The sequence below is a fragment of the Megalobrama amblycephala genome, linkage group LG2, assembly GCF_018812025.1.
Source record: "Megalobrama amblycephala isolate DHTTF-2021 linkage group LG2, ASM1881202v1, whole genome shotgun sequence".
NCBI lineage: Eukaryota > Metazoa > Chordata > Actinopteri > Cypriniformes > Xenocyprididae > Megalobrama > Megalobrama amblycephala.
In genome coordinates, this window is record NC_063045.1 from 36,247,030 (window position 1) to 36,263,400 (window position 16,371).

At 36.2% G+C, this 16,371-nt stretch overlaps 1 long non-coding RNA gene across 2 annotated transcripts in view; it reads left to right on the forward strand.

The window, feature by feature from the left end:
• The window catches only part of LOC125257115, a 73,166-nt gene extending 57,095 nt beyond the window's left edge, over positions 1–16,071 (forward strand). For both annotated transcript variants that reach the window (XR_007182244.1, XR_007182243.1), the window contains exons 2-3: positions 9,867–10,044; positions 15,711–16,071. This is a non-coding gene — a long non-coding RNA (uncharacterized LOC125257115). The remainder of the gene's footprint in view (positions 1–9,866; positions 10,045–15,710) is intronic.
• The last annotated feature ends 300 nt before the right edge of the window (positions 16,072–16,371 follow it).

Here is a 16,371-nt window from a genome sequence, read left to right on the forward strand (position 1 = left end):
AGAAAAAAAAAGCTGAATTTATTCAGATGGCCCCATTCAAATTGAATTGTCCTCAGTGTGAAAAGATGGATCTCAAAATCATACAGTCACTGCTGGAAAGGGTTCAAATATGCAAAAAATGCCTTTTTTCTTGTGGACTATATATAAACATCTTTTATGTAAAATATCTTACTCACAGTACTAAACAAAAATAACATGCATTTTGTAATGCATTTGAAACTTATTTTGTCAAAATTGTTCACATTTTCACAGATTCTGCAAGTGGTTCACATACTTTTTCATACAACTGTATATTATCACTTTGCATCCTTTGTTCAAAAGTAAATAATAATAATAATAATAATAATAAACATGCAATTGTGTTTGCATTTTGCCTCTGATAACCTCAAATTCTGAAATAGAGAAAATAAAAGTTTGGACTAGTTCTTTGCTTCATTTTGTCAGTTTGCAAACTGCACACAAAAAAACAAACAAAATTGACAAAAAATGAATAATCTTATTCACTATTCTACACATCTTTTCAAAATGAGGTTAGGCTTGATACTGCCACTCTCAAGTCATGCTTAATGTTATGAGATCAGTATTCCAGGAGTTTTCTTTGGAAGAAGTCAAATGGCTTATTAATGTGTTTGTGGTGTTTTGTCTCTAAATGTCATCTTAATTCGTTGGGCCTCGTGCTATCTGCTGCTAACGTTTTGAGACAGAGAACACACACAGGTTTCTCATCTGCCCCCACCACACCAGCTGTAAATCCAAGACCAAGATACGCCTCATCATATTTTCTTTTCAGCTGGCTTTTTGGTTGATTAGGTCAACTGTCTGTCTTGGTTTTCTCTGCTGGTGAAAGTTTTTTTTTTTTTTTTTCATTCCATGTCACAAACTTATCCATTGCTAACTTTTGTATCTGTTACCGACTACCACCTCTCCACATTAAATTTTTTGTTCCGCTTCAATTAACATTTCAACATTAAATCATTCTCGTAGGCTACTATGGTTCCATGTGACATTTTCTTCACAGTCTGATGTTGTTTTAAGTAAGACTTACATTTAAATGTGTCGTCGTTTTGTTTTGAGTGTATGGTCAAAAAAATAGAGAGACCAATTTGGTGTTTGCAAACAGCAATGACGTTTTTTGTGGGCGGAGCCTAGCTGGTTGCAGAAAATGACAGTTGAGCAGTAGAAGTCTATGGAAGCCACGAAATAAAAGAATAAAAAAAGTTAATTTCGAATTTATATCTCACAATTCTGACTTTTATTTCTCGCAAATCTGAGTTTACATCTCACATTCCTTACAAAGAAAAACAGAATTGTGAGATATACTCGTTATCCTGTCTTTTCTGAATTGCAATTTATCCCGCAATTCTGACTTTCCCCCCCTCAGAATTGTGAAATAAACTCACAATTGCGAGTTATAAAGTCCGAACTGGGAGTAATAAACATGCAAATGCAAGAAAAAAAAAGTAGAATTGTGAAATAAAAATTATGTTTAAAAGTTATCTATGTAAAATATTATAGGTTTAAATTATTTTAATTATAATTATTTCATGCTGTAACTGCTATGTATGTATGTCCTCTGAACTGCATATGTGAATTATGTAGACTTACTGTTTACATCAAATTCCTGCTTTAATAGTAGACTAATCCTTGCAGGTGTCATCAGTCCAGTCTGTGAAACGTCTCAAAGGACGTTTTCAGCGATGGTTTTCTTTAAAAATGAAGACTATATTTTTTGCATTCCGATTCCAACATCCAGAGGCACAACAAAACATTTTTCTCTTATTCTGTGGATTTTGCACATTTTCCTTCAATTGCTACCGCTATTTTTCTGCAACCAGTATGCGCGCGCAGCTGCAAGTGACGTAATTGTGACGTCTGCTCCAAAGTGGTCTGTTGAGATGGGCACAAAAATGACCAAATTTCCTCCCGTTTGTATTCCACTTGTCATGTCTCTATTCCTCACCAGTGGGGTGCGCCCCAGAAATGCTGCCTTACTATATGTGGTTAAAAACTGTAATAGATCTAACAGGATTTTAAGTAATTTTACAGCAGTATACTGTTAAATGTACATGCTTTGGAGGTAAAAAACGAACAGTCATTTTATAATTTTCAGTGAAAAACTCTAAACTAAACAGTGGCTGCAGGGCTTCTCCTGGTCCAGTAGACACATGAAACAAACAAGAACCCTTATGTTGCGGAGTAACACTGCTCTTTGCTTGGGGCCCCGGGGCATTTGACTTACATGTCCAGTTGGTAATCCTGCCCTGGTTTAGAAGTAATTTATTTGAAAAATCACAAATCTAATTATTATTAATAATAAACACACCCTGACCTCATTTTGACTTTATTTCTGGACCGCTACATGGCCATAACGGCTGTATGAATTAAACATGTAATCACTTTTAAAACAAAGCCTTTCTCAACTGCAAAACATACTAAATCTTGCAGGAAGCACAGCACAATCACAATACATGCAGCCGAGATGTAGTTCCACCCTGAACGGCTGAGACAGGGAACCCTCCTTCAGGCGGGTGCAAACTCAGATTCCGTCCCCAATCCATCAGAGGAAAGCGAGGAAGAGAATCGTCTCTGGCTTTACCGTCTTTCCCTCATCATGCAGTGGCCAAAAATACAACCGGAGTGAACCAGAAATATATGAGTGAAGGGGCTGACATAGTCGTGCAGGGAGAAAAGCAGTGGGCTATAAGATACACACACACTTTCAAGCACACGGACATGCACACATGGATCTGTTCCTCCTCCACATCTTCCATATCCGCCACCACCGCCTCAACAGGCTTAGCAATGGTAAAACGAGCACTGCCCACAAAATCCACCCTGGTAAAAAGAGAGAGAGACCAGCTGATACATTAAGCAGGATGGGAACAGATAACTTTGATGTTTTAAGTATTTTGCACCATTCATGAACAGCTCTTATACTTAATGGCAATTTAATCACATCGTTCAAGAAACCGCATACATTGATTCTTGCACAATGAGCTTGATTGGCCGCAGGCTTTAGCTCAAGCTTAGAGTTATGGCACAGCAGGGGAATACAGTTAAAAAGCCCCTTGCACTCAATATCTCTCCATTAGGTGTGAGGTTTTCCCTGCTCATTTCCTCAATCACTCTATCTCTCTTTGGCTCTCTCCACCTCCCACCTTTTCCCACCAAGGCTCATCAGAAGCAAGGGATTGCATCTGCCTATTTTTAGCATTAACATGGCAGATTTTCACCCTCCTTCATTGGACTCTTACAGAAGCTTGGAAAATATTGTGCTATGATATTGAGTGGGAAAAATATGAGGGGATTTTCTTGTTTCACAGCTGTGGAGTTTTGAAGGTCTGAAAACATGTACTAAAGAACATGGAAAAGTATCAGTACTGCTAAGAGTGTTGCGATTGTTTGCACGTGTACAGTGAGGTCCAACTAGTGCAAATGTTTCTATTGTGAATATAATTATAACTGTTCTTAGTATTGTTATTAATGTTGTTGTTGTTGTTGTTATAACAATAGTAATACTTAACATAGCTGCAAGCAGCAATTACGGGGCCAAGCACAAAAGCGGCACAACAAGCCAGCCAACATGGCCGTAAGCATCAGACCAACTGCAACAGTGAGCAATTAAAGACTTATTAGGATCATTTTAGTCAAAAGAGCTGAAAAATCACATATACAGTCAATAATAAAGATTTACTGGTTTATCACTTTCCACCAATAGGTGGCGCTGTGACCAAAATAATGCGGTATAGTCAGAGTGAGTTGACAATGACAACCGCAAAATTTGGTGTCAATATGTCAAAGCATTGCAGAGATACAGCTTCAAGAGTGTGTTTTGCATCATGCCTCAAATTCATTGCTCCGGTATACGAAAACGGTTTGACTTATCAACTTGAAATCCATAACTTTTTGTCGGCATGCTCTGGAGATGATACGGTTCAATTTTGGTGAAAATCGGAGCAACGGTCTAGGAGGAGTTTGAAAAAGTAGGTTTTTAAAGAAAAACAATATGGCGGACAGGACGTTCAGCTGACTATAGCAAATTTGATATCTATGTTCTCAGCATCACCCAAGGAATCTACAGAGACCAGTTGGTTCCAATCGGTTAATATAGTCAAAAATTATTAGCATTTTTGTAAATTTTGTTATAACTTTTGACCACAAGGCCGAAACTTCTCAGGCTCCTTCAGGGCATTGTCCTGATGACTCATACCGAGTTTCGTAATGATATGCTAATGCATTCGTAAAATACAGCATTTTAGCACAAAATTTAAAACAGCCGATGGCTAAAATGGCCAATATGGGAAATGCATGATTGGCATGATTCCCCGAATCCAACGAGATCAAATTTATGATTTTTGGACAAACCCATCAGAAGTTATAAGCAAAAATAGCCATTTTTCATATCTCCGCACCAGTTGGTGGCGCTGCGCCAAAACACTGCATGATGCCTTAGGTCATGTTTGTGATGACATGTACCAAGTTTGGTCAGAATACGTTAAAGCGTTGCGGAGATACAGCCTTATGTATATTTTCGCAAGCACTACGTAAAATTTGTTCGCGTGTTTTTTTTTTTCGAAAACGGTTTGAGGAATCTACTTGAATTCTATAACTTTTTGTCGGCATGGTCTGAAGATGATCTGGTTCAATTTTCATGAAAATCGGAGTAACGGCCTAGGAGGAGTTCGAAAAAGTACATTTTTCAGATAATTCAAAATGGCGGAAAAATTTTCATGACGGAAAGTGACGTCATAGTATGCAGTCGATTCGTCTTGACCCAAGGAATGAGAGGAAAAAAAGAATTTTGATTCTAGCCCTTACGGTTCAAAAGTCATTAGCATAAACATGAGTGCAACTTTGGACAGCTGGTGGCGCTAGAGGGATTGAGTTAGAGACTCCAAATTTGCTATGGACAAAGGTCAGACTGTCCTCTAACTGTGTGCCAAATTTCACAACGTTCCCGCAAGCGGTTCTATGTGCTGCCATAGACTTCAAGAGCGGAAGAAGAAGAAGAATAATCGAAAAGAAAAAGAACGCCAACAGATACAATAGGTGCCTAAGCACCTTCGGTGCTTGGCCCCTAATTAATAGCAATATTCATAAGAAATGTAATATTTATATGAATTGATACAAACATAATAATACATTATTATTATCATTATTACAAACTAACAAAATTATTCATATTAATAACACAAGTATGCATAATAGAATAATATAAACAATATTATTGTCATGATTACAGATAAGTATTAAATTTATTTTGAATAGTATTAAAATATAAAATTAATAAATGTGAATAATAATACTAATAATACATTGATGCTATTATTGAAATTTTAAATAAAATAATTACTGATATTAATATTGCCAATATTAAGTAATATTTATATGATATAAATATTGTAATATAATGTAATTAATATAAACAATAATAATAATAAGGTTAAATTGAAAATTTTAGCGTTTGCGATGTCTAATGAATACTCAGTATAAATACTGTATGTTTGTTAATTCAGTATTAAAAGCCATGACCTCATCCTTATTCACAACGAAGCTATTAAAATTTTTGATTTGACTGAGGGTATGTACAGACAACAACAAAAATGGAAACGTTTTTCCTTTGCGTTTTTCGCTTACAGACGACAACGTTGTTAAACCAATCCATATTCACACAGATCTCCGAAGACTAAAAATTCTGTATTATTCATGTCAGGCCAGTAGCTGAAACTATGTGCCTATAAACTGAACACGTAATATGCATGCTCATTTCACAAATTCACCTTTTTTGTTTACACTGAGACAATAACGGTATTGCTCTCAAAAATTTGCAATTTGAAACCAGCTTTTAACTTTGCATTTTCAGGCCTCCAAAACGCTGTTGTCGTGTAAATGAATGGCCAAAACGCATAAAAAGTTTTCCGTTTTTAGTTGAAAACGGCATTGTGTAAACGGCCCTGAAAGGATAGTTCACCCAAAAATTTTGTCATCATTTACTCATCTTCAAGTTGTTCCAAACCTGTATGAGTTTCTTTTTTCTGCTGAACCCAAAAGAAGATATTTTGGAAAATGTTGGTAACCGGACAGCTAACGGTAATCACTGATCTCCATAGGAAGAAAAAAAAAAAGTACTATGGAAATCAATTGAATACCGTCAACTGTCCGGTTACCAACATTATTCCGAATATCTTCTTTTCAACAGAAGAAAGAAACTCATACAGGTTTGGAACAACTTGAAGGTGAGTACATGTTTACAAAATGTTCATTTTTGGGTGAACTATCTCTTTAATGTTTTAGTACTGAGCTCTGTATTCATCCAAAAAAGAAAGATAACAAGATTATTACTCTACAAGGCATAAACTGTGCAATTAGCAAATAATTTATGTGTCTTTCACACCTCCAAACACAGAACACAAAAATCACATCAAAGGCCAATTATTATTACTGTACTAAAGGGTTATAAGTGCAAAAATAAAGCGTGTGATCCTCCATCTGTTTCCTCAGTGCAGTTCAAAATAGAAGTAAGCCCAACAGAACAACTTTACATGTCGCAAAAGCTGAGGAAAGAGCGTTTTTTTTGTTGTTGTTGTTTTCTTTTGTTGTTTTGCCAAGTTCTTTTCTCACATTATCCATTATTAATATCTTAAAATGTAATTGCTGTATTTATTGTAAAGCACAGCTTCAACCTTATAGCAATCCAGCCGAGTGGAAGTTTCAATTAAAAAACATAAGCAGCATCCAGGCTGATAAACAGCAAGGATTTGCCATGTAACCTCATTAGCATTTAAAAGGAAGTTTTAATAAAGTCTTAAATGCTACTTTACCACAGTAAATAAAGTCCAGTGAAAACCTTTATTTTATTCAGGCTTTGTATACATATTAAACTAACTGTAACACACATTAAAATACCAAATGTTGTTGTTTCTAAACCGAAAGTTTTCATAGTTTAACTTTTTGAACTCATTTTGATTCAGACTCCCTGAATTTGAAGTTCTGTGCATATTTTGGGTATTTGAAAAAGAAAGAAAGAAAAAACACCTCAGGAAACCTCACAATTATGCAGATATCTGACAGATGATGTGGTTTAAATAATAAATAGCATAACTAGTGCAGAAGACACTGTAAAACAGTACAATGAAATGTCATTACTGTTCAGCGGATACAGAGATGAATTTGACGGTGACTAGCTGTGAAATTACATAAACTTTGGGATATCTCCCAATACTCACAGTTATATTATCCTCAAGCAAATGAAACCTTTCACAACTATTGAAAGACATCACTAACTTAACATTTTTTAGTACGGTAGTGTGACTACTTTGAAATAGTGTAGCTTTTCCAGTCACAAGCTAATTTTGCTAACGACTAGCGATCTAGCACATCATCACTGTTTTTGAGATTAACTTATAGTTAGCCTCATAATCATTTTACTTTAAATATCAGGAGACAATTAAATGTAGCAGTCAATAATAATTGTCGCAAGGGACTTCATTTAGAAAATGTTTCATTTCCCTTACATCATCATGGATGTGATCAAACTTCTAATTGATGTCTGCGAGCACATAAAATATTCATAGGCAAACGAGAAAGCTCTTAAACAGGCTTTTTGAAGGATATACTGTACATCAAAGTACGTATTGTCACAAAATTGCATTGAATTATTTATTAGGGTCTGTTTAAAGTAACAAGTCAGTCAGATAAAGATTCTTTTAACATTTCAGATGGATTATGATTATGATCTTACTATTATTATCTAACATGGCATGATCCGTGTCATACAGCATGATATTTCCTAATGGCCTAATTGTCACTGTGCTATAGTAACAACATTATGGTAGATATGTTATACCCTTTTCATCTTTTTATATGGCCTCCAGTTATATCTAGTAATTTATCATTAACTGGTCTAAGAGCCATGCTCACATAAATCATCCTCTTATTTAAATGAATCAGTTCATTTGGTTCACTTGAGTCCTTGCCCAGAAATCCTTTATTTTTAATAGTTTGCCATGTTTTCAATGTGGATATATCAATTGAAAGTTTTCTTTTCATAGTTTTATTAGTTGTATTTAGCATACATTTATTTGTTCAATATCATGATGTCACTCTAATTGAGGCCTTTAAAGGTATGGTAGGCAATTTGTTTTATAAACACTTCAATCAGTAATAGAAATGGTCCAAATATTAAAGCATGCACTTATGGTCTTGGTCATATCTTCTGTGGAAGTCTCAGGACTAAAAAATGTTCATCTGAATGCAATGATATGATGTAATAGCTGCTATGCACTGATGCCTGCACAGACATCACACGTCATTAGCCCTACTATGAGTTGTAGACAGTCAACAAGTGCCACAAATAAACAGCAGCTGGCTTTTACAGTTCCTCCTGAACCAAAACTACAAGGTTATACAGTGTTCATACCATGTTGTAGCCGTAATTAGGAGATGGCAACCTGTGTTTTACCAAAGACTATAGAATAACACAAGACGTGTCACTCGTATTGTTTTGAATGGGAGAAAGTGTAATGCGCAATATGGCCGAACAAGTCCCGCCTTCTAAATAAGAGCCAATGGCTGACTGGTAAAGTCATCGCGTCACTTCAGTGGCCGTTAGAATCACTGGTTTCTATAGAAACAGTCAGACACGCGCCTCAGAGGAGACGCGCATTTAGGTCTGCGCATGCGCATTAGCTTGATCCAGCCTGAAATTTTTATTTTTTTTTGTCATGATTTGAGCGTTTAGAAATTAAATTTATGAGCCCGTTGTTGTTAGATTTCATTGGTGATTTCAAATATGAAATTTAATCGTAAGGTTGGTGAACAGTTTTGGAGAATTTGATGTTTCCCCATTCAAAGAGACAGGAGCTGCATGATGCCCAGGATGCCCGAGAGGCGTTTCAAAGATGGCTGCCGAGTGAAATTACTTGTCTTAAAGGGTCTTTGGTTTTACCCGGAGCTGTTCACGTCCTCAGACTCGGATTTATGCGTTTCTGTGTCAACATTGTTAACGGCGAAATTAATCTGCAGCAGTCAGGTGTGACAAGAGCTCTGTAAGTTGTTTACGTTTATTATTATTTGTAATGTTATGTGCTTTGAGACATGAGGTAATTTATCGCCATCTCTCGTGACGCTTTGCAGAATCTGCTGTGTGCGTTCATGTGTTTTGAAGGAGGCGTGGCTTTTGAGGGAGGGTGGAATCTCATGCTTTCAAAGCTAGCTTGCTATTGATAGCCTCTCTGAATTTGGCTATACCCTACCTTTAAATAGCCTTATGTATTTAGCTCATTTTGATTAACAGCTTGTAGCTGCTTTTCTGAAAGAGAAGCTTTATTGTGACTGGTAGCTTCCCCAACACTGGATAATAACAGTAATATGATTTAGCAACAAAAGTCAAGCCACTTTTATTTATATAGTGCTTTATACAATACAGATTGTTTCAACAGGAAAATTATTCAATGATGCAAACAGAGTTTATTTCAGCTGTACAGCAGCTCTAAAAGAAAATAATGTCATTGTTCAGGTGAAGTCAGTTCAGTGTTGTAAAGTTCATCAATTATTAAATTAGTTAATTTAATCTATAAAGCAGTTCTGTCATCTGTCATCGTCAGTTCAGTTCTCATCCAATAGTGTCAGTGCAGTCAAATTAACAATATTGCTGAATATTAAGTGTCACGAACTAAGCAAGCCAGAGGCAACAGTGGAAAGGAACCCAAACTCCATCAGGTGACAGAGTGGAGAAAAAAAAAAACCTTGGGAGAAACCAGGTGTGCGAACACGGTGTGATTATGATTCAGGCTGCATTACAAGTCATAAATTAGATTGTGGATCGGAAGCATTCAAATATTTAATTCACTTTCTTTTGCTTGAAGATCGGATTCATCATGTATGATGCATTCATCAGTATGGAGACGAAGCTGGCCATAGGGGTCTGTGCAGAGGACTTGTCTGGCTCTTGTGGTCTTTGCTGAAGATCTGTGCCGATGGTTGTTGTTTCGACGAGGCCTTCACAGGGGATTGTCTAGTTGACAGGATCTCTGCTGACATTCAGTAAGTAAGACAAAACAAGCCTCTTTCATAGCTCTTGCATTTCCGTTATGACTCCAAGGTCTGGAATAAATGAGGCCTTATGGGGCAACCAACTCCACAAATTAATTTCTATTCTCTGGAACATGCTGCTTCCCAAAAGTGTTTCCTTCTCTTCTTTTTGACTATGTTTTCTGTGCTATAGTAAAAACCTAGTAAAATGCTAATCTCCAAATGACCTTTGAATTACTCATCATCTCTATAGTTTGTTTTCAAGGAAAATGCAGTGGGGAAATTGAAATGAGTTTACTTGTTTTGTCATTCGCCAACTATGCAGTCATTTCATCTTGGTACAGAGTGAAATGGGTTCAATCACCCAGCTCGTACATTTCCAATAATAATAATAAAAAAAAAAACCAACACTAAAACATTTTTCTCACCCCTTCCTCCTTTTTATGGTCTTGGTCATGAGGAACTTTAAAGGTTGCTCAGTTCTGTATGATGGTGGTATGGCTGTACTGCTCTTTAAGCCAAAGCCAGATAATTTTAATGAGCAGTGGGTTGAATCTATAGCCTGTGGCTGAGTACTAAATGTCAAGTAAGTGCAAATCAAAATTAATTGATACAGGAATTTATCTGTGTACATGGCACTCTTGGTTTTGTCAAGTATTCAGAAGCCTAAAGGATGAGACATGATACAAGAAGGCCATTTTTATTAAAAATAAATATCGCTCTTACAAATTTCAGCTAATTATAGTCCTCTCACCCACACGAAAGGGAATGTGAAATTGTGTTTGCATCCAAGTTCGGTTCTTGTGGCCAACTTATTGCGATAAGAAGGTTCACCTAAGGTCTTATTCATTTCTTATTTATTTCTTGGCCCTTAGAACATGACTTGAATAAAAACAAGATGTTTTGGAGTCTTGATTTCCACCAGAAATCTCTCATAAGCACAATGTGTTGCTTTACATTCCTAAAGCACATTTGTTACCTTACAGTGCATTAAGACAAGGCACTATAGGCTTTGTTTTTTGTTTCACTGAGCCAGATATCACCACTTTAGTAGCCCTTGCATACACCAAACTTTGGAGGTTTATTTCGATCTGTATTCTGAAGATTTTTATTTTTATCTGAGTTGTTTACAGAAGCTTGAGAGGTAATTTGTATGATATGTGCGGCATGCGACCGCTGAACCTTTTTTGGGGCTTATTGCCATTTATTTTTTGTTCCTTGGTGAAAATGCATAGTTCGTTCATATATCATTCACACTGATTAATGTAACATTTTATGGTGATTTTTCTTTCTGCCTGTTCACAGTGTTTTTTGATTCACGGACTGATAAAAAGAGATATCCAAAATCCTCTCTGTAATAACCTTTAACTCTAATTTGTCAACAAAATGAAATTATCCAGTATTCAGCAAATTCATACATATTTAATTAGACAAGGGTTCATTTGCATATTTAAACATTTCAGAAAACTTGTGATACAAAACAATAGAATGCAACAGTGCCCATCCCCTTGCTGCATAGTTCCGGAAGTATTTTTTTTTTCCGGAAGTATTCAGTGTAAACTTTGATTTGAAGCCAGTATATAGCAAAATATGCATGTAGGCTATATAATCATGTTTTGAGAGTGTAAAGAGATCGAATTGATTACATTATTTGCAGTACTTCATGGGAGTGGGCAGAGCTAAGCTATTTTCCTGCATGTTGCTTTTTTTCGACTCTTCGATTGGTGTAATTTTCTGTATAGCATCATCGGTAATGTAGTTTTGCACAAGGAATTCCACTGTTAAACACAATTATTTTAAAAAGAAGCTGAAATAATGTGGGCTGACGGCTGTATCAGAGGCAAATACTATAAATGAACAACCTCTTAGCTGTAGGTCTGCCTTTAAAGGTTCATAAGTTATTGTTCAAAATCAATTTCCCTATGGAGTTTTTACTTCTGGAACCCGACTGTTGCACTCTATTGTCTCAATGTAAATGATTAATCTGGGAAAGTATGGCAGTTAAAATTTTTACCCTATTCACCTGTGGTGTCTTGCCTTAAATTAACTCAAATGGTCACTCCAGAAATGATGGTTGTACCAACATTTTGTTGACATCTTTAAATGTGTGACTAGCCGTAATTGATGTGCAATGCCAGGAGAAACCCTTGAGAAAGCCCTGTTAGCTCCCAGATAAACACTACGGCTGAATCACTGAGCACAGCTGTTGTTGCGCAACTGATCTGTTTCTTAATAACCGTGTAATGGATGTGACATGGTTTCGAATCAAAACACAGACTTTTTGATTATCTTAATGCTGCAGGCTTGTGCACCATCTGCTGATGCCTATCAACCTTTAAGGTTACTGTAAATAAAGACAGATTAATTCAGAATAGATTGTCAGGTCTGCAAGATCTCGCAATGGAAAGAGACCCAAATAAATGTTGCTTATATCACAAGTGAGTCAGTTTGCAAGAGACATGTTATTATAGCAAATCTACCTGTTTTAATATAAAGTAGGCGGTTTTGTCAGGTCAATTATTTGGGCATGTATTGCAAAGGTTTAATCCACTTAAGCAGGAAAAACACCCCTGCTAAACAAATGTCTGTAATCTGCTCAGTTCAGGGAAAAGAGCACGTTGCACTATCATGTTGGTGAAAATTTTTGGAGGGTATCTGTATTCTGTATATAAAAATGTAGCATGCCAAGATGGCACATTGCTTTCCAAGGCTGGCTGAGAAAATTAACACAAGATTATTTGAATTTCAAATATGGAAATATTTCTGATATAAAGATGTTTGATCTTAACAACGCATGATTTCAGGGGTGCAGCAAATGTGTGTGAGGGGCATTTTAAAATATAAGTCTGAGAGCACACTGAAAACTGAGATTTTCTCTTTATTGAAATCTGTAAATAAATAAATAAATAAATAAAGTATGTCCCACTTTATATTAGGTGGCCTTAATTACTATGTAATTACATTAAAAGGTAAGTACAATGTACTTAATGTGTTAAGTTTGTATTGCAAAACACTTTTGCTGCTATTGAGGTGGGATACGGATAAGGTTAGGGACAGGTTTGGTGGTATGGGTAGGTTTAAGGGATGGGTCAACAGTGTAATTATAAATGTAATCACATAAATTAATTACAGATGTAATTACATACATGTATTTTTTTTAAACATGTATGTACACAATAAATGCATGGTATCAAATGATTAATTTAAATGTAAGTACATAGCAGTTAAGACCACCTAATATAAAGTGGGGCCATAAAGTATTTGGATATTAAAAATGCTAGTTAGTGATTTACAATAAATGAGAAATATATGAACAGTATGTATAGGTTTCTTGTTTAATATTTCCTGTCTATTTTTACATCAGATTACATTTGCCATCATCTAATAGTCATTTAAAGTTCATCTTTAAAAACACAAATAATTTAACAAAGTCTTTAGCAAATCTCAAAATGAATCCCTAACTCACAATTTAAAGGGATAGTTCACTTTTTATGATATACTGATGTAATTTAGGCGTTTATTCACATATAAACATTGATCAGTGAACATAAACAGTACTTGCTTGATGCAAGAATGAACCTTATTGGTTCTTGCGTTTCAAGCAAGTACAGTTGAGCTTCTGTTTACCATATTTGATGTGCTCTATGTATGTTAGCTGATTAATATTTATATGTTAATATAAGCCTAAATTACATCTTCAGATTTCAATAAAAATATCTTTATTTGTGTTCTGAAGATGAACAAAAGTCTTATAGATTTGGAACAACATGAGGCTGAGTAAATGACAGAATTTTCATTTTTGGGTGAACTAATCCTTTTAGTGTTTTATTTATTTATACAAAATAGTATTTATTGGCCATGTATTGGCTCTTGACTGTAACATAAAAATAAATAAATAAATAAATAATAATGGCGGCTGGTCACTCAAGGTTTTTCAGATGTTCATTATATACAGTGCTCAGCGTAAATGAGTACACCCCCTTTGAAAAGTAACATTTTAAACAATATCTCAATGAACACAAAAACAATTTCCAAAATGTTGACAAGACTTATAAGTTTTATATAACATCTCTTTAACTTTATAACATGAAAGTAAGGTTAATAATATAACTTAGAGAACAAAATTTCCAGTTTTACTCAAATTAGGGTGATGCAAAAATGAGTACACCCCACTGAAAGTCTCTGGAGCAAAGCTACATTTTAGACTACAAATGTCTAATTTAACAAGAATTCAACCACATGTGAGTCTAATTATTCATTACACAGGTGTGCAGCAGACAGTTGACTATAAAAGGGTGTCAAAACCCTTTCACAATTCATGCTGTCAGCAATGGCACCACATGGAAGAGAAATGTCACAAGACCTGAGAAAGAAAATCATTTCTTTACTCCAGAAAGGTGAAGGCTACAAGAAGATCAGCAAAGCTTTACTTATCAGTCAGAATACTGTAGCAAAAGTGGTGCAAAAAAAAAAAAAAAAAAAATGGAACTGCAACCATCTCACAGAGACGTCCAGGTCGTCCACGGAAGTTAACACCTCGACAGGAGCGTCTTCTGATGAGAAGGGTTTAATAAAATCGGCATGCAAGTTCAGTGCAGTTATCTAAAGAAGTAGAAAGCCAAACTGGGGTGACCTTTTCCTGTGACACAATGTGGCGTACACTGCAGAGGAATGGCATGCATGCAAAGAAGCCTCTCCTAAAGCCCAGGCACAAAAAAAGCCCGCCTAGAGTTTGCCAGGCCCCATGCTGACAAAGATGAAGACTACTGGGACTCTATACTTTGGAGTGATGAGACCAAGATAAATGTTTTTGAAACTGATGGCTTCAAAACTGTATGGTGTCGCAAAGGTGAGGAATACAAAGGAAAATGCATGGTGCCTACAGTGAAACATGGTGGTGGCAGCGTCCTTATGTGGGGCTGCATGAGTGCTGCTGGTGTCGGGGAGCTGCATTTCATTGATGGCATCATGAATTCACAGATGTACTGCTCTTTACTGAAAGAGAAGATGCTACCATCACTCCGTGCCCTTGGTTGTTGTGCACATTTCCAGCATGACAATGGTCCTAAACACACATCTAAGGCCACTGTTGGATTTCTGAAGAAGAACGGGGTGAAAGTGATTCAGTAGCTCTTGATCTGAACCCAATCGAACACCTATGGGGAATTCTGAAGAGACAAGTTGAGCATCACTCTCCATCCAGCATCCAGTCTCTAATAGAGGTCATTCTTGAAGAATGGAAAAAGATAGATGTTGCAAAATGTCGCCAACTTGTTCATCATGCCTAGAAGACTTGGTGCTGTCATTAAAAATCATGGAGGCCATAGTAGCTTTTGTTGTGGGGTTTACTCATTTTTGCATCACCCTAATTTGAGTAAAACTGAAAAATGTGTAATCTAAGTTACATTATTAACCTTACTTTCATGTTATAAGTTAAACAGACGTTATATTAAACTTAGTCTTGTCAACATTTTGGAAATTGTTTTTGTGTTCATTGAGATATTGTTTGAAATGTTACTTTTCAAAGGGGGTGTACTCATTTACGCTGAGCAATGTAGCTAACACTAACGCTTGCTATTTATGTCTGTTCATGTACTACAAGTATATGTAAGAGCGCAAATCTTTTGATGTTGACTGTGCTGCACAAATTCTCACCATGTGTGAAACGATTTTCAAAGGATGGTTCTGCAGCACGTGTGGGGCTGATTCTGAGTCAGTATCTGAGTGGGTGGACATCAGCCTACCTGCAGCCCAGGATGTTGGCCTCACGCTGAGGAGATCTGTAGATGCTGTGAACCGTTTGCCAGTCATCAGTGTTCAAGTTAGTGCATCATTATCCCTTCAAATAGCCCTGCTAATGCGAAGCAAAGTGGGGCTCTCCCACACTGCCTGTAAAGCTAGCGGTTTGCCCAACACTGCTGGGAAGAGGATTTGGGGTCTCGCTGGCTCAGTGCGACACAGTGATCATGATGAAAAACAAAGAAACTCTTAGTCACATAACCCATTAAATGAAAACCAGTGGAGAGAGCTGTGCCTTTGAGATAGAGAAAGCGAGAGAGATTGGCAGAGTTGTAGAGTGAGGCAGGAAAGAGATTTATTTATTATCAGACTTCCTGCACAACTTAGTGTTTTACAAAAATGAATCATTTAAATTGGAAATGGAGCTCTGAATAGCAGTGTTCAAAAAAACTTTACATTTAGTCAGTATTTTATAATTTAATCATTTCAGCCAATTTTACACTTTAGTCAAAGAAAATAACATTTTAAGGTGAAGGATAACTTTAAACTTTAAAATTCGATCATATAAAGTAGGCAAGACTGGATTTTATGAAACAGTCA